The 26,289-nt window shown below is 35.3% G+C and overlaps 1 protein-coding gene and 1 long non-coding RNA gene across 5 annotated transcripts in view; both read left to right on the plus strand.

Moving 5' to 3' along the window:
* Positions 1 to 26,289, plus strand: part of LOC127850425 (uncharacterized) — a 165,365-nt gene that overhangs the window by 25,509 nt on the left and 113,567 nt on the right. The gene's annotated exons all lie outside the window — the stretch shown is intronic.
* On the plus strand, positions 9,038 to 11,592 carry LOC127850438 (uncharacterized). Of its 2 annotated transcripts, none has more exons than XR_008035290.1 (3): positions 9,038 to 9,246; positions 9,563 to 9,757; positions 10,101 to 11,592. It is a non-coding gene; the product is annotated as an uncharacterized LOC127850438 (long non-coding RNA). The 2 variants fall into 2 exon arrangements; XR_008035289.1 differs by having other exon boundaries at positions 9,039 to 9,246; positions 9,563 to 9,743.

Raw genomic sequence — 26,289 nt, forward strand, 5'->3', positions numbered from 1 at the left:
TTCACAATTTAAAGAAGTTTGTGACTCAAATTTTTACAATAAACAAGTGTGTGACTCAACAGCAGCAACAATTAATAAAAACACCAACTTATAACAACATTCATCAGCATTAAACTTAAGGATAAAACAGCAAAACAATAAAAAAAACCAACTAAAACCACCACCACCGGCACAAAATCTTCTATTTAAAAAGAGTGCTGTATTAGAAGAACACAGCAAAATAAAATAATATGACATTAGTTTAGAGACAAAAAAGAAAGTATTACTATAATCTCAGACGTTGGAATTGACGCTGTCTTTCTGGAATTGACCCTGTCTTTCGGAATTTACTCTGTCTTTTGGAATTTAGTTCTGTACAAGTTAATTTCCTCTTTGACATCAACAACAATTGATTTTCCTACTATCCAGTAGGATCCAATATCATAAAAAAAACACTTCATCATTATAAAAAAGTATTAACGAGGAGAATGCTAAGGTATGATTAATGCATGGCTTGCTTTGATTTGTCATCTGTTAGAAATGAAGCCAGAAATATAGAGAATAATAGGCTAGTCTTAATGTGTTCTTAAGTTTATCCGACCAAGCGAAGAAAGGTTTACCCGGGGAGGCCTGTTTAGATCTATATGTAGACCAATTTATTCAAATTTAATTGTTGAATTATATTGTTTTACTTACATCCAACATTGATTTAAACAAAATGCTTAATCACATATTTACTGAAAAAAAGTAGTATGTCATGAGGTTGTCCGCCAATCCTTGACTGCCATGAACAGCCCAAGTTTTCACTACAATTACCCAGAGTTTCAGCTATTAAATCCTTTAGCTTTTTTTATTATGCAGATTTTTATTATGATTGTAGCAGTTTTTTAGCTTGTCTGTTTAACCCGAGGTATTGTCATAGCCAGCTGCTCACGTTGTCCGCCGTCTGCGTCATGCTAAGACCTTAACATTTTCTCTAAAATCAAAGTGCTTCCACCTACAACTTTGAAACTTCATATGTAGATGCACCTTGATGAGTTCTACATGCCACACCCATTTTGGGATCACTAGGTCAAAGGTCAAGGTCACTATGACCTCTAAAGAAAAAAATATATAAAAAAATCTGACAAGCTTTCATTTATTCAAAACTGCACCCGCAGCTGATCGTTGGCACCCGTTATGCGGTGCTCTTGTTTATATCTGGAATGGTAAATAGGTCCTTGATTGTTATATAATAAAATAAACTCCACACTTTTGAAATGCAAGGCCTCAGTATCTATTTTTGCTTGTCTCTTCAGATTTTGCTGTGGCTTTATGAGCCGTTCATTGATAGAAACTTTCTTTGAGATCAATAGCACTTTGATAGCATTAAGGGTTTCCCTATTTTCCAACTTTAATGCCTGATTATAATCACAAACCTTTTTTCTCACTTATACATTACTCAGGTAATTAGATTGTGACAATACTGCGAAGGATGTGTCACTTAACTTTAGTTCTGTAAATATAAAAAAAAAATTGGTTTAGTCATCACATCTGCCATTAAAAAATTCAAAATTATTCTGTGTTTCAATAATGTTAATAATTTCTACACTTTATCTGGTACCAAATGTTTACTTAATAAGGAAAGGTCTGACTTCTACAAAATCTCCTATGGTAACACTGGTTTAACACTGCAAAACAACATTAAATTGTGTTATATACATATAATTTTAACGAATTAGCATCTACATGTTTTTCCGTCCGGTGCATTCTTATTGTGTTGTGTATACAAACAAAGATTATTTTTCTGAGTTTATTGATTGGTATGTCATTATAAGCTCTATATACTGTATAGTTTTGTTTTTAAATTGCCCATAAACACATTTGTATGATTGCCCAGACAGGCTATATGAATTTTGAAAGCATGCCAGGTAAAGTGGTAGCACACTGCTTTGTTATCCCCCGCCATAGCGGAGGAATATTGTTTGGCGTTGTCCGTCCATACGTCCTTCCGTCCATACACATCAAAGGTCACACATTTGTAGAAATATTTATTCCCCACTTCAAAGAAGAGGGGGTATATTGTTTTGCACATGTCTGTCGGTCCGTCCGTCCACCAGATGGTTACCGGATGACAACTCAAGAACTCTTAGGCCTAGGATCATGAAACTTCATAGGTACATTGATCATGACTGGCAGATGACCCCTATAGATTTTCAGGTTACTAGGTCAAAGGTCAAGGTCACAGTGACAAAAAACATGTTCACACAATGGCTGTCACTACAACGGAGAGCCCATATGGGGGGCATGCATGTTTTACGAACAGCCCTTGTTAAGTGAGAATCATAATTGATAACTTAGCAGGCCCTATAAATGTAACATGTAATACTATTTGGCTCTCTTATGTAAGTAAAGGGACCTTTTCACAGATTTTGGCTTGTATTGAAGTTTGTCATTAAGTGCTTTTTATTGATAAATGTAAATATTCAATCTAAAAAGCTCCAGTAAAAAAAACAAGAATAAAATTAAAGAAAAAAAAGTAACCCTCAACTGGGCTTGAGCCAATGACTTCCGGTGTAAAGGTCTATCGCTTAGACCACTCCGCTATCCGTGCTCATACAATGAGTGACGTTATTATACTTTATATAAGCAATGTTCCTAGTATCACAAAATATAACCACAACAACAGAACTCTCCAAATTATTCAATTGTTTTGCGTTGCAACGCATTATAATTTTCCGGTTTTTAAATCGTCAAAAGATGCCTATAATAGACATTTTAGAGCTTGGTTCAGTATAACTGTTGTCTCACAAAAATCATAACTACAACAAAAATTTTCGAATCTGAAACACTTTTTTAGCTCACCTGAGCAATAGCTCGGGGTGAGCTATTGTGATCACTCAGCGTCCGGCGTCTGTCCGTCCGTCTGTCTGTCTGTAAACAATTTGTAAACATCTTCTTCTACTAAACCATTGAGCCAATTTCAACTAAATTTCATGTGGAGCATCCCTAGGTCATGGGACAAAAGAATTGTTAAAAAAAATTTGCTCACATAACCAAGATGGCCGCCATGACCATATATGGTAAAAACCTTAAAAAATCTTCTTGTCAGAAACCGCTCATCAGATTTTCAAAAAATTTCACAGGGATGACCTTTAGGGGCTCCCCTGAAAAAGTTGTTCAAAGAAATTTGATTCGTCAAAAAACATTGCCGCAGGAGCTCGTTGAACTTTGCATGTTTATTCGTTTTTGCCTATTTTGTGAAAACTTTCAAAAATCTTCCACATTTTTTGTCCGATCCTTTCCAAATTTGCACAGTGTTTTTATATCAATGAGGACACGAACCCTACAAAAAATGAGCATTATTGGTCCATGAAGTACAGAATTACCTCCCCTTGAATTGAGAAAATGGTGTTTATGCAATAAAGTCCAAATTTTTCATCCAATTCTTTCCAAACTTGTAAGGATTTAGCATGGTTCAAACAAGGGAAACAACTACGGTTTATGCATGTTCTTTTTATTACAGATTTGCCTCCCTTTAATTCATTCAAAATCTCATTTTACAGCAGAGATTCCAAATCTGACCTGTAAATGAGCCCCATATTTACTGCCAGTGCTAGCCCGTCTGTAGATTTGCCGTGGAATCATATGGAATTCTATGGAAATCGTTAGATGGAATTCCGTGGAGTATTGGCACTAACTTTCCATCCGATTCCATGCAATCAATGGAAAAGTGAAAAAAAACAGAAGGGGGACTTGATATGGGATGGAATTCCATAAAATGCCGTGGAAATCCATAGAATTCCGTGGCATTCCATATAATGCCGTGGAATTCTATAGAATGCCGTGGAATTCCATAGAATGCCGTGGAATTCCATAGAACGCAGTGGAATTCCATAGAACGCCGTGGAATTCCATAGAACGCCGTGGAATTCCATAGAACGCCGTGGAATTCCATAGAATGCCGTGGAATTCCATAGAATGCCGTGGAATTCCATAGAATGCCGTGGAATTCCGTGAAAAGCTATGGAATTTAATAAAAAGCTGGAATAAAATAGAAAAAAAAACAGATTATATATTAAAGGCATTTTATTGATTTTGAAACACAAATGTGAATGTAACTAAAGGTTTCATCATAGAAGTTAAACAAGAACAAGATCTGGCATCAATCATTAACCACACACATGCAGTCACAGTACATATTCAAAAATGAGTGGTTTTACATTTTCATAAAGTACCAACTCTTTTAACCACAGGCATGCATGCACACATTCAAAAACACATCCATAAACATGCACGCATATACAGGTGAGAAAAGAAAAACTTATAAAAGGCACAATATAAAACATAGAAGTAGAATTTTACATTTCTAGTATGACAAGTATACTTCCTTATTCACATACAGTACAGCCAAAGCGGAACAAACGTATTTCGCGATCCGCAGCGGCAAGGCGAAACGAGTCGATGCCGCGTCAGTCGTTGAAGCCGCGTCAGTATGCGGCGGCAAGTCGCATTTCGCAGCGAAACTTCGCATCTGTCCGCCGAGGCATGCCGCTATCCGCGACATGATGCCGAGTCGATGCGCATCATGAAATAAAAAATCTTTTTAAAATTATTAGTTACATGCAGTTATCAAATTTTGAAAGAACATTTATAATAATAATTAAAATCATAATAAATTTATTGTGCCCGGATTGTATTAGCATATACTTGTAAGCATAGTTAATGTGTCTGGCCAATTAAGTTTGTTTCTCACCCGTAGTGTATGTATTTCACACATAAACAAGGTCACGTAATTATGTTTTCGCACATACAAGTGGTCAAGGCTCCAGCATATGGTGGATTTATAAATTAATTGCGTGTTGATTTTGCTATTAAATTTAAGCTGAGAAAATTAGCAGTTTGAAGCCACATCAATAATCAAGACGGTGATGACGTATTTGTTGTTTTGTTAATTATCAGCTTATTATAACTATTGTTTGAATGTGCGTATATAAACACGTTTTATTTTGTTCATATTATACAGTTAATATCGCTACTCTTACCCGATAATCCCGTATATTCCAGTTTAAAAGCAAATGCTGGTAAATATTTACGATACACAAACATTCTCGTTATTTCCTTAAGTATCAAATACATTTTGGCATTTGTTACTATTTATAAAGATGATGAAATAACATCTAATCGGGGCGGGTTTTTTCCACTGAACACGCGATTTACGCCTGACGTGATGTTCATGTATTTATACAACACAAAATACACCCAAACTTTCCAAACGGCGTTCTACATGTCTGCATAATTTTTGCGCGCTTTTTATGAAACAAAGGATATTTTAGCACTGTTTATTTGACGCTAGAATTTGTCAAAGGTCGCGTTAGCATTAAAATTCGGAAGTGTGTTTCGGATTACAAATTTAATAATGATATTCGAACGAAACATTAACAGTTGCGCGTAATTAATTCTACGCTACACATACATGTATGTACATGTATGTGGATATCTTTTCACTCGATCCGCCGCGTACGTATGCGGCGGATTTACTCCGCGAAAGTACGCGAGGTTAACACTGATTCGGCGTCGTTGCGCGGATCGATGCCGAGTGCCACGGCGATACGCCGCGTGAACACACGATTCGGCCGCCGCGTACTAATAATCTGGCCGTGGCGTAGCCGCGGATTATGTTTGTGCCGCGTTAGCTGTACTGTATGTTCATAAACACACAATTACATGCACACACACATCACGCACAACTGTTCTAGAGTTTTTTTTCTCATAAATTTTAACGTTCAACAACTGTTCCTTATTAATTCTAGAACACTTTCAGTATGATAACAGAAGTTCAGTTCTAGTTGATGTATTCCAGTACAATTCTAGAAAAGTTCCGAAGGTTAACTTCAAATATTTAAGTCTGAAACCAACTTTCTAGAAAACAAATTCCCATGCAAATTCCCATGCAGACAGCCAGTATTCAAGTACTGAGCATAGTTAATAATAATACATAACAAATTAACAACTGTTGTAAATTTGTTATTTATTATACTATGCTCAGTACTGTTGAACACGGACTTAATTCAATTATCCAAGTTTCAAATTCCTAAATTTAAAAAAAATAAAATAAATTAAGACAAAAAACAAACACAAAATACAATTCACAAAATAAATAACTGGTCTTTTTTATACAACAAGTAACCAAAATAAAACATGTCACCAGCCACAGACTGCCAGGCTTAACACAGAGGCTAGTTTTAAAAAAAATGTTTGTCCAAGTCTTCCACTGCCATTTTCCTTTTCTTCTGAGAATATTGAACACCAGTCACTGCCTCCGGGACCTTTTTGGTATGAGGTGCATTGTATACTGCTCACATGTGCTCTACAGAATAAAAAATCATAAAAATGTCTAAAGCAAAGAGTTATTTACATTCAAACTATAACAAGAGATTGCAAAGCAATATGGTCCTCTACCTGTTAAACTTCACTATTTTAAGTTTGTTAAATATATTTGTTGCCATAGCAACCAGAATTCTTGCATTATAAATAACATGAAATGACGTGCAAAATGTCCTTATTGTCATCTGTTCATGTTTCAAGTTTCATGAAAAAATACTTAGAAAAGTGTAACTGACTTAGACCAATATATTGAATTCCAAAAAGACAAAATACTTTCAGGTGGTTAACATTAAATAACTTATCTAGCCCAGGGCATGACAATATTTACCATGAATTTGTGGCCCTGTAAGTCCTCTAGGTAAATGCGCTTAAAGAGCCGCTTTGCTGTTGGATTATTTCCCTGCCAAACTCTGCAGTATCTTCCATCAACTGGTCAATGGTAATTAAAGCACATAATGAAAATGTATAGGGAACGTAATTCATGAATTGTTTCAAATATTAAGTTGTTAAATGGTCTTTAGAAAGAGAACAAAAAACGAAGTGAATACATCGCAAAGCACTAAGCATAACTTAATTTGTTGGTATGATTAGTACAAATTTATTATTGCTATAATTAGAATGATGTGTAATTCTATTGGTATGAAAATGCACACTCAGATACCTAAAAACCAATTCCATTGGTTTAATCTTTTATTTACAAGCAAATACGTTGAATTGATATCCCCCGCCAACATGCTTCTGGACACATAAGTATTATATTTGACACTCAAACAAGCATTTTTTAAAGATACAAAGGGACATAACCCCATTTTTAACAGATGGTGTACAATTCCATTTGGCGTGCATCATCCTCTTATCCATATATATATTCGAACCAGGTTTCAATGAAAGCCGCCAAAGCACTTCCAGGATATGGCCTTGGACACACAAAAAAGCATTTTTTCAAGATACAAAGGGCCATAACTCTGTTATTAACTAATGGTGTACAATGCCATTTGGCATGCATCATCCTCTTATCCATATACATACTCATACCAAGTTTCAGTAAAATCTGCCAAAGCACTTCCAAGATATGGCTACAGACGGATGGAAAGACGGACAGACAAAAGGATGGAAGGACGGACAGACAACGCCAAAACAATATCCCTCGGCCTATGGCGGGGGATAATAATAAACATTAACACCATTAATGAGCATTGAGTGCTCAACATGCACAGTACAAAACTTCCTTAGCCTGCAGTTCCATAACCTTGCATGATAAAATTCTGATACTACATTCAACCTTATTAATTTCACCACAGAGGTCTTATTACTTCCTTTTTCAACCTGCAAACTCCACTAAGTGAAAATTTGACAGCTGCTTTTAAACTAATATTTGCCATACTAAAACCTCAAATATCACATAAAAAGGTCTACAATAATGTCATAAGAAGATTAAATTTAAAGGAATATTTAGAAATAATAAAAATCACAAACCTTCAGTTGTTGTTCTATTCCTAGACAGACTGCCCTTCTCGAAATAAAATACGCTTTTTAACAAAATACACTTTAAGAAGTGCATTTATTCTGCGCTTTCTCCAAAAAAGTGTATTTTTTCTGCGTCTTTCGTTTTAAAAGTACACTTAAGTGCATTAAAGTGTATTTTTCGAAATTAGAGCGCGTTTTTTCATAATCTTTTGAATTGCCAAGTGTATTTTTTCTGTACTTTTATATGATTGAGTGCGTCTTTTCAATGGAAGTGTATTTTTAACTATATCTTTTCCAAGACAGTGTGTCTTTTCAATTAAGGCGTATTTAAGTGTATTAATAAGTGTATCTTTTCTGGGTCTGAACATATTTTATACTTTTCATACATTATATATTAGTAGTAAAAATTTTGTAGTATTTACAAAAACAACACAAATACAAGTGTTATGTATGACATTATCAAATGTTTATTGATTATTTGAAAACATCAAGAAAATAATACTATTCATAATAAATTTTTTAACAACAATGCTTAACAGCTTTAAAAAGCACAAGTTCAACTAAATCAGGCTGTGGGTCACTTATTAAAAATATTGAACGTGTCAAAAATATTATGTGGGCTTCTGGCAAGCCCACATAATATTTTTGACACTTTCAATATTTTTAATATTTAAATTATATTTTCTCAAATTTCTTATACTGATATTTAACCCAAATAAAATTAATATCTACCACATTGTCTACTAAACACATTTTTTAAAGGCAATTAAAATAATATTTATAATAGAATTATAATTTTCTAACACCTTTCAGTATGTCAAATTGAAATATTCACAAATAAATATAATATGCTAAGGGTTATGTGCATGTATTGTAATTTGTGATTTCATAAACAATAAACAGATTGTCATTTCTCAGTAATGATATTCAATTTAAGGTCACAAAGAGAAGAATTGTTATCAGTGATGTGTATTATTCCATAAATATTTTGGTGTTGAAATTTGCCTTTATCAGTAGATATACCTCAAGCTGACACAACAGATAAAAAAGATCAGCTCTCCCCCAATTAAATCAAATATGCATCATAAACACTAATCTCTTATCAGTGATGCAGCAATGCCTAACAAAGGGGTGCATATCATCTGCATACTTTTGATTGGTTGATAGTTTTTGTTTTGAAAACAAGCCACTTTTGATTGGTTTAGGGCACAGGAAGTAAATTTGTTTAAACAAAGGGGTGTCAGCAACTGATAATGAGCTACATTTTTAGACATGATTTAGCAAATTAAGATTTTAAATTGTACTTGTAGTGTCAAATGTCTTGAAATACTGTCAGCATGAAGTATTGTGTGATGAAAACAAAGTGTATTTACTACAATGTAGTAAATCAAAGGAGGTCCAAAGTGGCTGGATACTGAAGAACAGTTGTAACAGGTTTGTATTTTTTTTTCTGCATCCCTTTTTTAATTAAGTTCATTGAATTAATTATGATCATTATCATGTTTATGTATTGTCTCTGGTATAAGGATAAGTAAATGCATTGTAATTTTAAGGAAAACTAACACCAATTGAAACAAAAATAGATAAATATACAAATTAAAAAGTGTTAATGTTGTGTACAGTGAATTATTATGGCTGTGTTTTATGGTTATTGTCATCTTAAACTTTATTTATAGCTAAGTCTGGTCATTACTGAATGGACTTCTTTCCCTCATATTTCAATGAGAACTTTTATATTTTGATTTTAAAGGTAAAACTCTTGCCCCAAGGAAAGAATGTGCATTATCACCTGCTAAAAAAGGAAGAAACAGGGGGATACTGACTGATGTATGGACTTTAACACCAGGTTTTTACCCTTCAAGAGTTGGCCAACTAGAGTGAAGCAGGAGAGTGGGCTGTGCTTGACTAAGAAAAGCTGGATTTGTTGAGAGGTAAAACTATACAGGTTATTGCATTTAAAATGCATCACACTTCCAGCCAGTCCAGACAGCCAAATGAGACCACGCATCTTAGTTCATTTTCAAACTGTATTGTCTACAAAACGCTATTTCTTTGATGATAAGAGTTTAGTCACATGTGATCACAGGATTAAAAAATTGCAAAAATAAACAAACAAAAACAACAAGCAAACAAACTTGCATTGATTTGAATTTCTAATTATAATCGCAACAAGATTACCATTACAGCAATATTTCATAGTTAAGTGAAACAAAAACCTTACAATTTAACAAGTATGAAGAATGCCTCGCCCTTTTGATAGTGTGTGATATCATGTTTATCTTTTGCAGATCAATACGCATTCAAGATCCTTAAGAAGAGAAGGACACAAGCAACATCAGTGGTAGATGTCACTCCAGCACCTGCTTTTCCGGTCTCGCCTGCTGCTTTCCAGGTCCCTCCAGCTGCCAAGATCAGGTCTAGGCACTGGCTGCCATCCAGGTCCCCCTGGCGGTTGCGGTCGTGTTCTCAAATGGCTGCTGTACTGGACTACTGGTCCCACCACCATATTCGGTCAAGGTCTCTCCAAATGCTGAAGTCCAGGTTCCTCCGGCCACTGCGGTTCAGGTACCCCCAACAGCTGGGACCTAGTTCTCTGCAGCAGCTGCGATCTAAATATATTGACCCACTGCGGAACACTGCGGTTAATCGTTTTTTCCATACAATCTTCCACAAATGCCTCATTTTATAAAGAAGTGTACAATTCTTATGTTCATATTTGTTAGTGTTATAAAGATGATTTTCCTGCACATTGTGTTTTTTCCCTTAAAACTGCATGGGGCTATTACTTTTTTTACTGAAACATATCAGCACAAAATTGTAAAAGACTTTAACATACTTTAATACAAAAAAGTGTTTAAACCCACAGGAAACCACCTTGCCAAAAACCCACAAAAACTTACTGAGCAGGTTATTGTTTGCCAAAACCTAGCGAGTGTGCGTTTCATTGTCCATATGCTTATAAATTTAATAATTAGAATGAATTATCTTTAATGTATTTTTTTTAGATATATAAACTCAAGAAACTTACATAATTTTTGCGCCACATTACAAGTTTATTTGAATTTGTGTCACTCCTAAGATTTTCCCACGGCCTCCGAATGTCTCTCTTACCCTCTGAAAGTGTTTGTGTTTAGAAATTATTTATAACGTTATTTTTAATAAATAAATCTATTTCAGACTATAAAATACTGTTCTAGCTGTTGATATGTCCCCTTTATAGTTAAAACTGAGATAACTTGTGAGTAAATAGTTGTAAATGGTTGTATATATTTCCAAGTTTGGAAAGTTATGTAGATCTCAAATGTGCTTTCATGTCCATAGTGCTTATATATTTAATAATAAGAACGAATTATCTTTGATGTCATTTTAGGTTTTTTCATATAAACTCGAAAAACTTACATAATTTGTGCGCCACATTACAAGTTTGGTAAGAAAAAATCTTTAACAATATTAAAAACCATGTGAGGATTGAGAAAGATTTAAAAAAAACTATTTTGCTATTTGACAATTTGGTAAGCCTACAATATGTATGTCTTTGTCTTTCAACATATTTTATTTGCCATTGTTATTTATTGTGATATTGTTTGAAAAAATTGTTTATTGACATGTTTTTTTTCAATGCATTCTTTGTATGGAACAATGTCAACCAAAAAGTATAGGGACAGGGGGAAGCAGTTGCAGAGGAAAGCGGAAAAGCTTTTAAGCACCCATAGAATGGCCTTAACTACTTGTTTATTTTAAAATGATTTATGTGAATAAATGTGTTTATTTCACAGTTTATTTGCTGTTGTTCTCTCAGATCATATTTAAACCGGCCACTTTTCATATCCAAATGAATGTTTTTTTAATAGACATTTTCAAAGATACACTTAAGTGCACTTTATACACTAAAAATACACTTGAGCGTTTTTTTTTCTTCAAAAAATACACTAGAGCGTATTTAAAAAAAAACAACACTTGAGCGTATTTTTTTCCCCAAATTTTTCAAAAAATACACTAGAGCGTATTTTTTTCAAAAAATACACAAGAATGATTTAAGTGTATTTTTTCATGTTTTCCTAAGTAAATTAAAACGCTTAAAATACGCTTCAAGTGTACTTTTTGGGGAACAAAAAAAAACGGTAAGCGAATTAATACACTTAAATACACTTAAGCGTATTAATTCACTTAAAAACACTAAAGTACACTTTAAAATACACACAAAAGTGCATTTATACACTCAAAAAGTGCATTATTTGAACAGAAAAATGCACTTGTTTAGTTAAATGCGCTTTAAAGCGCATGTTATTGGCACCATATTTTTTTCAGCAAAAAATACGGTGCCAATAACATGCGCTTTAATGCGCATTTAATGCGCATTAAATGCGCATTTAGTGCACTTTTTCGAGAAGGGTGCTCAAACACTGTATGCATCACTCTTTAGCAATATTTCATGTCACTTTCCAAATGATATAAATACAAAAGTATTTTAAGAAAGTGTTTTTAATGGAAAAGCTAATGAACTCTTCTGTTTGTTAAATTTCTTTAACTTTATTTTAACAAGTTAAACCAGTACATTGTCCACCATGTTTCATGTTTCAATCTAACAGGTAAACTTTCTGTATTTGAATTCAGCCAATTAGAAAAGGCTGTTATATCTTATAACCAATAGATTTGCAGCAAACATACCCAACATCTGATGTACAACACATGCTTGGCTTATCAGATAGATTGTTATTTGACAACCTGGACTGGCTGAGTTTGATATTGAGAAAAAACAGTGTGTATACCACTTGGACAGGGTTAAGGAATTTAAACGTAGAAATTGCTTTGAAAGTAACAACTACTCCTACTTCTGCAGAACTACTACTTTAATTACTACAGCATCAACAACACCACCACCAACAACAACAGCAACAATAACAGCAGCAACAACAACAGCAGCAACAGCAGCTACTACAGCAACAACTGCTACTACTGCTACTTCTATTGCTACTACTATTGCTACAGAAACTGTTAATGCTACTACTTCTACTACTACTACTACCACCACAACCTCTACTGATATAAAAAACACTACTGCTACTACATCAATTACTACAACAACAACACCTACTACAACTACTACTAATACAGCTACTACATCTACAACTACTACTACTACTGCTGCTGCTGCTGTCGCTACTATGAAGTATATTTGGCTATTTGTAAGTGTAAGGTGTTCTATATGTGTTCTTATTCCCCATTAAAACTTTTGTAGAACTTACTGGTTCTTAAAGCATTATAGATGTGTTCTAGAACTACATTTTAAAACATTTTTAGAAATTTTTGACCATATTTTGTCCTTGAAATGTTCTAAAAAGGTTCTTGAAATTATTTGAACAGATTCAGTCCTAAGCCATTTTCCACAAATGTTCTGGATTTATTCTAAAAAAACTGTTTTGGAACAATTCCAGAACATACGTTTTAGAACATAAATATGGAACAGTTCCAGAACTGTTCCAATTTCTAGAACAAATTTATAATTGTCTTTATTGCATTTTTTTTAAATACAAAATACATGATGCAAATAAATTCATACATGTATTAAACTACAAATACATTTCAGACAACCAGCGAAAATTTTCTAAGTTATTTTCCATTGATTTCCATCCAAGAAAATGTATAAGTTATTTTCCATAACGATTTCCGTTGAAAAAAATGGCTAAGTCCAACTTTCCATGGTGTTTTCCATACATTCCGTGGAAATGCATGGAATTTTAGTCGAGATTCTGTGGAATTCCATAACAGCTTCAGATGGAAAATTGGCAAGTGGATGGAATTCCATCAAATTCCATGGATTTCCGTAGAATTCCATAATATTTTCTATGGAATTCCATAGAAAAGTGCTAATGACTATGGCAGATCTACAGACGGGTGGTTACCTTTTCCCATTTGATCATTCTTAAGTATTGGTCTTGTAATGCTGCTACTGCTTCTGCTACTGCTACTGCTACTGCTACTACTACTACTACTACTACTACTACTACTACTACTACTACTACTACTACTACTACTACTACTACTACTTCTACTACTACTACCACTACTACTACTACTACTACTACTACTACTACTACTACTACTTCTACTACTACTACTACTACTACTACTACTACTTCTACTACTACTACTAGTACTACTACCACCACCACCACCACCACCACCACCACCACCACCACCACCACCACCACCACCACCACCACCACCACCACCACTACCACCACCACTACAGCAGAGATTCCAAATCTGACCTGTAAATAAGCCCCATATTTACTGCCAGTGCTAGGTTACCTTTTCCCATTTGATCATTCTTAAGTATTGGTCTTGTAATGCTGCTACTGCTTCTGCTACTGCTACTGCTACTACTACTACTACTACTACTACTACTACTACTACTACTACTACTACTACTACTACTACTACTACTTCTACTACTGCTACTACTACTTCTACTACTTCTACTACTACTACTACTACTACTTCTACTACTACTACTACTACTACTACTACTACTACTACTACTACAACTACTATTACTACTACTACTACTACTACTACTACTACTACTACTACTACTACTACTACTACACCACCACCACCACCACCACCACCACCACCACCACCACCACCACCACCACCACCACCACCACCACCACCACCATTCACAGTGACAAAAAACGTATTCACACAATGGCTGCTACTACAACTTATAGCCCATATAGGGGGGCATGCATGTTTTACAAACAGCCCTTGTTTCTATGGGATTTTAACCACAACTGTTCATGTTTATCTCCGACACATATTTTTAGGTCACCTGTCATGAAGTGATCGTGTGATGTCCGGCGTTCGTTGTGCGTGTGTCCGTGCGTCCGTCTGTCAACAATTTGTTTGTGTAGACAGTAGAGGTCACAGTTTGCATCCAATCTTGATAAAATTTGGTCAAAATGTTTATCTTGATGAAATCCGGTTTGGGATTGTATTTGGGTCATCTGGGGTCAAAAACAAGGTCACTAGGTCAAATAATAGAACAACCTTCTGTAGACAATAGAGGTCACAGTTTTCATCCAATCTTTATGAAATTTGGTCAGAATGTTTATCTTGATGAAATCTGGGTTGGGATTTTATTTGGGTCATCTGGGGTCAAAAACTAGGTAACTAGGTCAAATAATAGAAAAACCTTGTGTAGACATTAGAGATCACAGTTTTAATCCAACCTTTATGAAATTTGGTCAGAATTCTTAATGAAATCTGGGTGGGATTGTATTTGGGTCATCTGGGGTAAAAATCTAGGTCAAATAAATAGAAAAACCTTGTGTTGACAATAGAGGTCACAGTTTTCATCCAATATTTATGAACTGTGGTCAGAATGTTTATCTTAATGAAATCTGGATTGGGATTGTATTTGGGTCATCTAGAGTCAGGAACTAGGTCACTAGGTCAAATCATAGAAAAACATTGTGTAGACAATAGAGGTCATAGTTTTCATCTGATCTTAATGAGTCAGGTGAGCGATTCAGGGCTATCATGGCCCTCTTGTTTATTATGTACCTCAGTCTATACTGGGGGACATATTGTTTTTGCCCTGTCTCTTTGTTGGTTTGCATCAAACTTTATCATTTGCCATAACTTTTGCCAGGGATCATATTTTTTTCAGTTTTGTCGGTCCTAGACCGATTGGGGTCATGAAAGATCGATTGAAAATCCCAAACAGTCGGTCTGATTCTGTTTGCTAAAATTCCCATGTCATGAAATCGATTACACAGTGCACATGCTAACACATCCTAATTACATTCTTATCTCAATTAGTGTGATAAACCATTCGCTGTAGTCTCTAAACAGGTCAGGACCAGTGTATCGCACGTCAGCCGACTAGTATCAAAATATGACCCCAAGCAGCGAAGATTCGCGCGGTTGTGTATAAGTCATGAGTGAATAACCCTGTGTCAATATCAATCGATAATTTCACTGGCTTATACCTTGCACACTAATCGGTCCGTAATGTGTACTCGTCCATGATAAAATGGTTGACAGTTACTTCGGAGATGAAAACCTCGATGTTATCCTTGTGGACATTGTGCATTTCATGCATGATACAGTAAACTTTCATATAAACAAAAGAGAAAATCAGATATTCTGCAATAATTGTGGGCGGACCTTATACACTGATAGCACGTGCTGTAACTTAACAAAACATGCCGATACATTTTCCATCAGGGTAATAATCCGGCAAGTTATTTTTATGGGCGGAACTTTACATAAAATAGTACATAAGAAAAATAATATACATTGTATAAATCTTTAGTAAAAATCGTGTTAGAATCGAAATAATTCGTGTACTTTATTGTTTGTTGTTGAATAAACCACAAACGGAAGTTTAGATGCGTGGTTTCAAATCACTCGTGCTTCGCACTTGTGATTTAATCCTTACACATCTTAACTATCGGCCGTGGGTTATTCGACAACAAATTATAATGTACACAAATTATTTCTTAACTATTTGGTTTTGATATTGTCAGTAGCCAACCTACGCACAGACATTTGTTTGGTTCAGTGAATGTTTGTAAGCTATTATCGAGTCGACAACGATTTAAAACACCGGTATAGACTTACACAGATTAATAATATTGACAACGATGGTATCTATTTTAACGTAATTTGTCATGGTTTCAGATATAAATTTTCGGACACTTTCCCCATTTAAATCCAGACCGATTGATGTTGCGAGAAAATATGATCCCTGACTTTTGCAAATCTTACAAAAACAAAAACACTCCCTACGCCAGAGTTTTGGTTCAATAATTATGAAACTTGACCAGGATGTTTGTCTGGTCAATATCTAGGTCAAGTTTGACATTAGGTAAAGATTGAATGAACCGACTCCTCTCAGGTGAGCGAACTAGGGCCATCTTGGCCCTCTTGTAATAAATTGTCCATAAAAGTTGTTCATGGACAGTTCATGCAAAACTCATGGTCATTACGGTACAATTTGTTCATCAGCAATTTCTAATAAGTATTTGTTGATGATTTCATTAAAAACCGAGTGGTGTCATCGGAAAATCATAGAATTTTATTTTCTGTAGTTTTTACTGTCAAGTTAAATACATACACCATCTCTAACACAGGAAAAACACAATTGGCTCAAAATGTTGTGGTTTTGCTTTTCTAGGATTAAGAAAATGCCAGATTAAGATATTACCCTAGGTGACAAATTTATAGCTGCAATAAACAGATATTATCACAGTGTCTTCTGGTGTTTCCATATTGGCCCATGATTTCTCTGTGTAAGCCAGTCTTGTGAATTATATTCATAGAAGTGTTGTTACGCAAATCTTAACATGCTCATGTGATGGCCTTTTGTGATGGCCTTTTATCTGTTGTGCATAGTGAGTCATTAACGTTTACCTTGTTAACACTCTAGAGGCCATATTTATTGTCAAAACGTCATGAAACATGGTCAGAACATGATCTTTTCACAAAGACATCTTGGTTCAAAACTGGGTCACATGAGGTCAAAAACTAGGTCACTAGGTGAAAATAAAAGAAAAGCTTGTAAACACTTTAGAAGTAACCTTTATTGTTTAATCCCAATGAAACTTTGTTAGAACATTTGTTGTTATGATATCTCAGATGAGTTTGAAAGTGGTTCTGGTCCAGTGAAAAACATGGCCAGCAGGGGGCGCTGCAGTTTTCATTTTATACAAAAATATGGCTATAGTAAAACCTTTTTAACACTATAAGTCACATTATTTTACTGTCCAATCTTCATGAAACTTGGTCAGAACAGTTGTTATAATGATATCTTGGATGAGTTTCAACATGGGTCATGTCTGTTAAAAAACATGGCCACCAAGGGGCGGTGCATTTATCCGTTTATGGCTATAGTAAAACCTTGTTAACACTCGAGAAGTCGCATGATAAGTCCCATCTTAAGCCCCCGTCACCCTAGGCCATGTCCATGTAGACCGCGGTGTGTCCTGCAAATGTTGTAGGACGTAGCGAGGGCGGGGTAAAAAATGTAAAAAATGCATTTCTGAAGTTCCTGCTACGCTCATACCACGTTTGCGCTTAAAGTTCTTACTGCGTCCAACACGTTCCCACTTTGTTCTTATTGCGCGTGTATTCAGGCAGGTACCATGTCATACACGTTCTTGCTATGCTTTAACTACGCTTGTACTAGGTTGCTACTTACACCGCCAAGATAGCACTGCGTTCTTACCACATCACGTTCTCATTGCGTTCTATGTCTGCATATAAATACTGCGATTCGGCTCGATCTGATCATTCAATATGCGACTTTCTTCTGAGCGAAAGTGAAGTATTTTATATCAGAAAATATGCCAAGAAGGAAGGGGGGGCGGCAAAGAAGCTACAAAAGCTAAACCGAGAACTCCATTCTATATTTAAATGGAAGTGAAAGGGAAATGAATCCAGTTTTTATACTTGACCACCAGAACATGGCATGGTCGTGGCTAGAGCCTTCTGCAAACGTACCTTAGACGTGATAAGCACCGGTAGAACATACTAAGAACCTAATGCGGTCTTTTGAAACGTAGTTACAAAGGGACGTATCATTGTCGCAGCACTAGTGTGGAAGGGTCGTAGTGAGAACCTGATGGACGTTGCAAGAACGTTGTGACAGTCTAGAGACAACATGATGCGAACGTCACACACTCGTCCACGTCCACACTACGCGTGTATTGCGTGAATGAGATGCTTACTAGGTTTTAGCTACGTCATAACTAAGACCTTACCAAGTTCTTACCATGTCCGGATTTGACCACGTCCTCGCCACGTAAGTTTTGAGCATGTTCAAAGTTCACCCACGTCTTTCACGTCCATGAAGAGCGTACCACGCGCAAAGCCGTGTCTACTGCGTCCTCGCTATGTTGTACACGTTCGCACTGCGACCTGGCATATTTTTGAAGACGTAGTGGGCACGTGGCCTAGTGTGACCTATTAATGAAACTTGTGTTCCAATAATATCTATGCTGATTTTGAGAAACTTTCCGGTAGATGAAAACATGGCTTTCAGGGTGTGGGACAGGTTTCCTTAAAAGCAAAAATTAAAGCTTGTTAATACTCTAGAAAACAAATTTATATTCAAATCTTAATAAAATTTGGTCAGAACTAACATTGGTTCTTATGATAACTTTGCCAACTTTGAAAATGGTTCCAGTTCCTTGAAAAACATGGCTGCCAGGCAGCAGAGCAGTTTTCCTTATATATAGCTTATAGCAAAACATTGCAAACACTGTAGAAATCACATTTATATTCTTAGGCGTAACAAAAAAAGTTGTTTGTTTCCGGTGGCCCGACCCTACCTAATTTTTTGCCGCCGGTCCTAATCTTTTTTGAGCCCAAAATTCGAAAAAAATCGGACCGCGTATTTTTCGGCGCGCTCAATAAGCGTTCAACGTTATCGGCGCCGTAGATTAAACTTTCAACATAAACAAGATGGCGGCGCCCAGCGCCATTACCGGATCATTACGCATAGCGGATCACTTTGATGTTCAAGACTGCGTTTTGCGATAAATAGTTGAAATTGTTAGATGATATTTTGCACATAGCATCTTCAAGGCCTATTATTTAAACGCATTGATTGAGTCGTAATTGGAGCGTCTCTTTGTCAAACATTTCGGTATGTTTTGCTGACATGTATATACGACTTTGTTGACTTCTGTCTCGTTTCTAAATCGAGGTTGAACATTTTTTGTGGCCACTTGCTATAACTCTGTTGGAAAGTAAGAAGTTTACCCATTATTTTAAAGGCCATTTAGTAGTCTTTCGGCATGCAAAAGTCCATTTCAGTTTTGATTCATGTTTAAGATTTTGTCTGCGTGTAAAAATAAGACAATGTGCTGAATCAGTTAGCAACGGTAATTTTTAATCAAACTGGTGTTAAAGAAGTCTCAAACCGTTCATTGTTTTTCACCAGCACAACTTAATTACGCTACTGATCCGGTAATGGTAACTTGGCTGTACTGTTGAAGGAAAAAGTAATACCAGTTTGTGTCTTTGCCAAAGTTTTGACAATTTTAAGTCATTCAAATGGTCTGCAACTGACTGTTTTAATAGCTTGCTGGATGGTTTTGTAATTGGCAATTCAAGATAGCAATTTTTTTTCCACAATGGAATACAAAGTTTAAAGATTTCATGTTTTAAAATCCTCTTTAACGACTGGGTGCATCTCTACTAAACTGTTACATTGGATCTCCAAGAAATGAATATTGCCTAGAATTATTTCTGGCAGGATTATGGTCCTTTGTCTTTTTTTTCACTTTTGAATTTATTATTACAAAATTGTGTGTGTTCAACTCCTCTGCTTGACAAATTTTGCTTCAACTTTCACAGCTGAATGTAAAGATGATCATTATGGTAGGACTTCTGACTGCAAACAGTTAAGCCATTTTTCATTTTGTCTACTGTATATATAGTGTATTTGTCTCTGTCCAAGCATAATTGTCCATGTCAAAATTCTAGTTATATTTAATAAGTAAAAATGTTATCATTTTCAGGGCAAGCACAGTCATAGTGCTATAGTGGGGGACATATTGTTTTTGCCCTGAATGTTGGTTTATTTGTTTGTTTGTTTGTTTGCCCCAACTTTAACATTTGCAATTACTTTTGCAAGATTGAAGATAGCAACTTCATTCTTGGCATGCATGTGTATCTCATGGACCTGCACATTTTGAGTGGTGAAAGGTCAAGGTCATCCTTCAAGGTCAAAGATTTAGCTTCAAAGCGGCGCAGTAGGGGACATGGTGTTTCTAACAAACACATTTCTTGTTTAAATTTATAAGTATAGTTTGATACAAGAAGCATTAAATGTCTGCTTTTCTGTGCTTGGTGTGATTTGATTTTGTGCTTGTTTATTGATTTGTGTGTGTGTAATTGTATATAATACAAGTCATAATAAATTTTCTGTTCTGTTCCTGAAATTCATGGGTAGATAGACCCCAGGCCACCAGTACATAATAAAATCTGAAAATGTGGTCCTTTGGGAACATTAACTGCATCCAAGAAATATAAAAGCACATCCGGTTTGATTGGGTCTTTCCATGGTGATAATGTTAAATGCAACACCACTGGCGTTCCCGTAGCACTGCTTTTGAGGTATTTAATATATTATAAATAATATAGAATACACTGCATGAACCCAAAGGACCAGAAAGTATAACAACACTGAATCCCTATAGACACTGAGGGTCAAGCTCTCTGTGACTTGCTATAGTTATGCCTTTTATTGGTCATAAAATGGTATATTTAAGCCGTTGCCAGAAGTCAACATTAAACTCGGAATTAAGGAAAGCAACACATTCAATATTAATGAACAGCAAGTTTTTATTTCATAAAAGCATTTAAATATAGTCATATAGCATTACAGACATCATCAAATTTATTGTACATACAGTTATACACAAAACATGAGAAGAAAATGCACCATGTACGACAATTTATAAAAAAAAAATATTTTTAAAAATAAAATTATTTGCCTACCTACCTACCCTAATTTTTTTGGCCATGTCAGTGGAAACAAACGATTTTTTTTTTTAGGCCTTATCTTCATGATACTTCATCAGAAACTTTTTTATGATGATTGCTTAGGCTGCTTCAAAAACTGTAATGGCTTGTGGTAAAATATTGCCACCAGGGAGCTGGGCATTATTCCATATAAGACTATAGTGAAACCTTGTAAATACTTTAGAAAACACATTTTTTTGTTCAAATAAATGAAACTTGTTAAGAATGCTTGTTGTAATGAAAATTGTTGTGGTCTGTTGAAAAACATGGTGGACAGGGGGCAGGGCCGTTTTTTTAATGTGGCTTTAGTAAAAACTAGTTGACACTAAATTAACCACATTTATTGGCTTCTTGAAAGTGGGTCAGACCATTTGTCCCAATGAAATCTTCACCGCGGTTGAATATGAAACTGGGTCATGTGAACTAAAAAACTAGGTCACTAGGTCAAATAAAAACAACAGCATGTCTGTACTCTGGCTAATAGTCACTATTTTCCCATCTTCATGCCAAGATTAATATTTTGTTTCAATGATATCTCAGCTGATTTCAAAAATAAAAAAGTGTCTAGGATATTAAATATCTTAAACTACGTTTTGTAAAGTACTTGCATGATTTTTACCGCCCTTTTCAGAAATGTCAAGTGTCTTTAGGTCCCATGTTTTTGGCATGGTTTCCAAGAGTGCAGAAAATATTTAATTATATCAGTACAATGTTAGTACCCTTATGACACATAGCAGGTTGTTTCTTAGCATATGATATTGTGATGCTTTAGACAGATATTTCCATTGTCCTGTTAACCCTTTGCATGCTGGGAAATTTGTCGTCTGCTAAAATGTCGTCTGTTGAATTTCTAAAATTAGCATTTTCTTCGAATTTTTTTCAAAGAATACTATCAGAGTAGCAAACAGTTTGGATCCAGATGAGACGCCACGTTCTGTGGCGTCTCATCTGGATCCAAACTGTTTGCCAAGGCCTTTAAAATTCAGCTGCAGCGCTTTAAGGGTTAAAATCAATAAGCCCATTATTTCATCGTAATGTTTGCATCTCTTGCCATGTAATGCCTACGGGGACAACAAGCTTCTATTATTATATTTGTAAAGGAATCTTGGAGTGTTGCGCATTTCTTGTCAATACTACCAGAGAACAAAATATTTATGAACGTTAACATTTTGATTGTCACTTCGCAGAAAATAAATAGTCAAAAAGGGAATCAGACCAAAATATATTTAAAACAACTGCAATTCAATTTCTGCACTGTAATTTTGTTTAAATCATCACAAACAGGTTTTGCATTGTACATCATCCAGAAAATAGTTCATTTTAGCAATAAACATGCTTGTGTATATGATCATCAAGGCACAATTCTTAAGGAATGGAGTCATAGATTAAAAAAAAAACTTACAACTAATTTAAGTTATGAAACAGTTTAAGCGCACATCAAAATGACAATTATGATAAAATTTTATGTTCTTAAAAAAAAAGACATGTGGATGAATGAAATGAAATGATTTGAAAAACGGTTATGTGCCTGTCTTTGAGTTTGTAGCTAATATATTATTCTCAGTCATTTGTCATGCAATTCCTTGTTAGAAACTTAGTCAAACATTAGCATTGGTTTATCCTTTTTAAAAATGATGTATCTTTGGACATGTTTCTTTTGTTTGTATGATTCATTGATCTCCGGATATTGTTGACCCGTTGGCTGGAAAAAATAGCTATAATCTGCCACAGCTGTGTAAATGCCAAGAATAGCCAAACAATTAGCTAGCAACTTTGCAACCTGTTTCAAGTAGCACATTTTCAACAACAAATTTGTAAAAGATCTATTAAAGCGAGATTCTATGATTTTGTCAAATATTAATGAATTTATATAAAATGTGTAAAAAACTTATTATATATATATTTCAATATAATATAAAATAAAATAAAAGTTCAGAAGAACATGTGTTGAAAAATGCGAAATAAGCCAGATATTAAATTCTGAAATCGAAAACGGCTGTACAGTCGAATTTGCCAGCATGTATATCATGCATGTACGATGTGAATCTAAACTTAGTTTAACGGTTCATTTTAAATTCCTGCAACTATGTATATTCAAACGACACGCGAACACTAATTCTGGTCCTAATAAAAAGAAAAATGCTTCGGTAATTGTAGGAAAATATGTTCGTCACAATTGGCTCGGGCGCTAATTTGTCTTTGCTGTATTTTATGAAATTCATCTTTAATGTATAATTTTTCTTTCCTATTTTGTGTTATTGTTACATATTTTATCAATATACATGTATTACAATTTAACACATATAAAAAATAGTATAATCTCGCTTTAAGCAGATTCTATATTTTCAATCAACTTTTTTTGTACTAGATTTTTTGCCAGAGTTTGAAAATGGTTTTGGTTTGTTGAAATACACGGCCACCAGGGGACTTTGCAGTTTTCCTTCAATGGCTGTAGTGAATTTGTTTACAGTCAAGAAGTAACATGTATGGTCCAATCTTCATGAAACTTTGTCAAAACATTTTGTTCTTATATCCCTGCTGAGTTCGAAAATGGTTCCATTTCCTTGAAAAACACATACCCAGTAAAGGGGGTGGAGTTCCTAATATGGCTAGAGTCAATCTTGTTAACACTCTTAAGAATTAGCCAAATAGTCTAATATTAATGAAATATTCATGAAACTTGGTCCAAACATTTGTTCTAATGGCATCTGGGTTGAGTTTATTAATGATTCAGGTTCCTTGAAAAACATGGCTGCTAGGGGTTGAGGCAGTTTTCCTTATATGGCTATACTGAATTCCTGTTAACGCTCTCAATGACCACATTTATTGGCCAATTATCATGAAACTTTGTCTGAACTTTGTTCTCAATAAAAGCTCTTCTGAGTTTGAAATTGGGTAATGTGAGCTTAAAAAGGGTCACTAGGTCAAATAAAAATGCATGTACTCTAAAAGTCATTTTCTTTGTCCTATTATCTTTATGAACGTTGGTCAGAACAATTGATCGCGTTCTGAGAAAACGGGGCTTAATGTATGTGCGTAAAGTGTCATCCCAGATTAGTCTGTGCAATCCGCACAGGATAATCAGTCTGTGCAATCCGCACAGGCTAATCAGGGACGACACTTTTCGCTTTAATGGTATTTTTGGTTTAAAGGAAGTCTCTTCTACACGAAAATACGGATAAGGCGGAAAGTGTCGTCCCTGATTAGCCTTACAGACTGCAAAGGCTAATCTTGGATGACACTTTACGCACAAGCATTAAGCCCAGTTTTCTCAGAACACGGCTCATATCTCAGCCGAGTTCAATAATGTAAATGGGCCTAGAAATTAAATATTGATGTTTCCTGAAGTACTTTCATTATTTTGAGATCCACCTTGTCAGAATACTTTAATAGGTTATGGTCTTAGGAGAGCGCTTTAGGATAATCACCCTCTTGTTTGTATTTATGACATTGTTTTTGGTAAACATGCAGGATCTCCATATACGTATTTAAACTACTTGTAAGTAATTGAAACTTCACATATGTGTGTTCAGGGTGTAAGGTTATTGACCAAGTTCCATAACTCTGGCCTTCAATTTAGCAGATTTCTGCCTTTTTTGTGCTAAGAAAATTCTGTTTCACATTTGAGACAAACTTATTAAATCCATATCTCTCTATCTACTATTTAAAAAGAACATAATATTATCACATAATTATGTACATTGTCTTTATTAATATTCACTGACCAATACCTTTAACTGTGACTAATTTTTTAGCAAGATTCTACACCCTTTGAACTTATAAAATTCCGGTTTATGTATGAGCTGAAGATCAAATACAGGTTTAGGTTTTTGTGTAAAAGATATTCAAGAGCTGCCTCAGCAACACATCAGCAGCATTGACAACAACAGCACCAGCAAAAACACCAGCAATTTCAACAACTTTCCCCACCATAAAAAGTGACAGCAACAAAGACCACCATAAGATTAATGCAAAAATAGCAGGATCAGCTGCAGCAACATCTTTATCAGCAGGAACAATGCATAACAGCCCAACTTATAGAAACAACAACATTCATCAGCTATTAAATTTAAGGGTAAGATTATCACAACAACAACCTATACAACCATCACCATTAACATTATAAATTTATGTATAACAATATCATGGCATGTTAGTTTTGGAGACAAAAAGAAAATAATTACATTCTTGGCTATCGGAAATGACCCTATCCATATTCTGTTATGTATTATTTGATTTCCTTGAATTAGACATTAACAATAATTTATTTTCCTTACTATCCAATAGGATCCAATATCATAAAAAATCACCTTATCATCATTAAACAATTTTCTCTAGAAGAATGCAAGGACAAGGATCATGCACTTTGATAAATGTCATCTCTTACAACTGAATCGAGAAACGGTTATTGTTATTATGCAGATTTTTTAGCTCACCTGAGCACAACGTGCTCATGGTGAGCTTTTGTCATCGCCTTTTGTTCGTCGTGCATCGTCCGTTGTGAGTTGTGCGGCGTCAACATTTACCTTGTTAACTCTCTAGAGGCCACATTTGTAGTCCAATCTTTATGAAATTTGGTCAGAAGATTGGTCTCAATGATATCTTGGATGAGTTCGAAAATGGTTGCGTTTGCTTGAAAAACATGGCTGCCAAGGGACGGGGCATTTTTCCTTATATACAGTACAGCCAAAGCGGCACAAACATAATCCGCGGCTACGCCACGGCCAGATTATTAGTCCGCGGCGGCCGAATCGTGTGTTCACGAGGCGTATCGCCGTGGCACTCGGCATCGATCCGTGCAAAGACGCCGAGTCTGTATTAACCACGCGTACTTTCGCGGAGTAAATCCGCCGCATACGTACGCGGCGGATCGAGTGAAAAGATATCCACCTACATGTACATACCTGTATGTGTAGCGTAGAATTAATTACGCGC

Source organism: Dreissena polymorpha, chromosome 11 (assembly GCF_020536995.1).
Source record: "Dreissena polymorpha isolate Duluth1 chromosome 11, UMN_Dpol_1.0, whole genome shotgun sequence".
NCBI classification, from domain to species: domain Eukaryota; kingdom Metazoa; phylum Mollusca; class Bivalvia; order Myida; family Dreissenidae; genus Dreissena; species Dreissena polymorpha.